The sequence below is a fragment of the Cebus imitator genome, unplaced genomic scaffold (genome assembly GCF_001604975.1).
Source record: "Cebus imitator isolate Cc_AM_T3 unplaced genomic scaffold, Cebus_imitator-1.0 Scaffold85, whole genome shotgun sequence".
NCBI classification, from domain to species: Eukaryota; Metazoa; Chordata; class Mammalia; order Primates; family Cebidae; genus Cebus; species Cebus imitator.
In genome coordinates, this window is record NW_016107400.1 from 1,859,853 (window position 1) to 1,862,134 (window position 2,282).

Sequence of the window (2,282 nt, forward strand, 5' to 3'; positions counted from 1 at the left end):
TTCTTTAGGGTAGTTGCCCTAACAGCCATTGACCTTCTTTATTAGTCTGAAGGAGTGATTCTCAGCTCTAGCTACACATTGAAATCACTGAGTACCTTTTTTAAAATACCAATGTCACCGACCGGGCAAAGTGGCTCATATCTGCAATCCCAGCACTTTGGGAGGCTAAGGCAGGTGGATCATTCGAGCCCAGGAATTCAAGACCAGGCTGGGCAACACAGTGAGACCCTGTCTCTCCAAAAATATACAAAAAATTAGCCAGGCATGGTGGCACATGCCTGTAGTCCCAGCTACTTGGGAGGCTGAGGACAGATGGTTGTAACCCTGTATTTCTCATGTTGAGTGATGAACTCTGTGATCCCTCCCCCATTAAGATCACAGCAGAAAAGATGCTATTTGACTTCCAGAGCTAGAGCATAAAAATCACATGCACTTCCTCCTTGCTTTCTTGAGCCACTCACTCTTGCACGCCAGCCACCACGTAGTGAGGAAGTCCAACTACCCCATGTGAAATGAACGCCTTGGGAGGTCACAGGCATAGGTCTTGGCTAACTGGCTAGCTGAGGACCCAGCTAATAGTAAGTGTTAGAAGGATCACTTGAGCCTGGGAGGTCAAGGCTGCAGCCAGCCATGATCGCGCCACTGCACTTCAGCCAGCCTGGGCAACAGAGTGACCCTGTCTCAAAAAATTAAATTAAATTAAAAACAAATAAAATACTAATGTCCTGATCCCACCCACAAAGTCTGATTTAATCCGTATGAAGTAAGGCCAGGCACGTTTGACGAACAGGCAAGGAGGCAAGAGTGGCTGAAGCGGAGTAAGCCATCGCGAGAGGGGCAGGAGGTGAGGCTAGGGCACGCTAATGTGAGGGCTTGGGATTTTCATCTAAAGAAATGGGGAGCTCTTTCGGCTGCGCTGGGAAGCCGGGGGCGGCAGAATGGTCAAGCTGACGGCGGAGCTGATTGACCAGGCGGCCCAATACACCAACATGGTGCGCGACCGGGAGCTGGACCTCTGGGGGTATAAAATTCCCGTCATTGAAAATCTGGGTGCTACGTTAGACCAGTTTGATGCTATTGATTTTTCTGACAATGAGATCAGGAAACTGGATGGTTTTCCTTTGTTGAGAAGACTAAAAACATTGTTAGTGAACAACAGCAGAATATGCCATATAGGTGAGGGACTGGATCAGGCTCTGCCTTGTCTGACAGAACTCATTCTCACCAATAATAGTCTCGTGGAACTGCGTGATCTGGACCCTCTGGCATCTCTTAAATTCCTGACTTATGTAAGTATTCTAAGAAATCCGGTAACCAATAAGAAGCATTATAGGTTGTATGTGATTTATCAAGTTCTGCAAGTCAGAGTACTGGATTTCCAGAAAGTGAAGCTAAAAGAGCACCAGGAAGCAGAAAAAATGTTCAAGGGCAAACGGGGTGCACAGCTTGCAAAGGATATTGCCAGGAGAAGCAAAACTTTTAATCCAGGTGCTGGTTTGCCAACTGACAAAAAGAAAGGTGAGCCCTCTCCAGGGGATGTAGAAGCAATCAGGAACGCTATAGCAAATGCTAACTCTGGCTGAAGTGGAGAGGCTGAAGGGGTTGCTGCAGTCTGGTCAGATTCCTGGCAGAGAACACAGATCGGGGCCCACTGATGATGGTGGAGAAGAGATGGAAGAAGACACGGTCACAAACGGGTCCTGAGCGGTGGGGCAGAAGTACAGCAATAGTCCCTCTTGGAACAAGTTCTGCTTTTCGAACATGGGATAATGGCCTTGTTTGTGTTAGCAAAGTGGAATCTGTCAGCATTGTTGAAATACTTAAGACTGCTGCTGGTAATTTTGTAATATAAGTTTTGAAATCTAAATGTCAGTTTTCTACAAATTAGAAAAATAAACTCCACTCACTGTGCTTCCAAAAAAAAAAAAAAAGAAAGAAAGAAAGAAAAAGAAATGGGGAGCTATTACGGGGGCCACTTGGCTGCAAGTAGCAAAAAAACAACTCAAATCAGTCCAAGCAAAACTCAGAAGTTACTGGCTCTTCTAAGTCCGGATAGAGCTGATCTAAAGCTCAACATTGTATTGTGTCTCTCTCTTTCTCTTCCCCCTTTCAATGGCCCTCTCCCTCTCCCTTTCAATGACTTCCCATCTTTTGGCTCGTTCTCCCTATAGACAAGATTTCTCTTCATGGTACATGAGACAACCCCTGGCAGTCCCTGACTCACTTCTTTCAGCCCCATTATTTCAAAAACTAAGATGCTGTCTCTCGTAGTTCTGTATTAA

General features: G+C 45.9%; 1 pseudogene across 1 annotated transcript; it reads left to right on the plus strand.

The window, feature by feature from the left end:
- Nucleotides 1-881: 881 nt before the first annotated feature.
- On the plus strand, nucleotides 882-1,923 carry LOC108308448 (annotated as a pseudogene). The gene has a single exon (XR_001826920.2). The product of XR_001826920.2 is annotated as a U2 small nuclear ribonucleoprotein A'-like (transcript).
- Nucleotides 1,924-2,282: the final 359 nt, after the last annotated feature.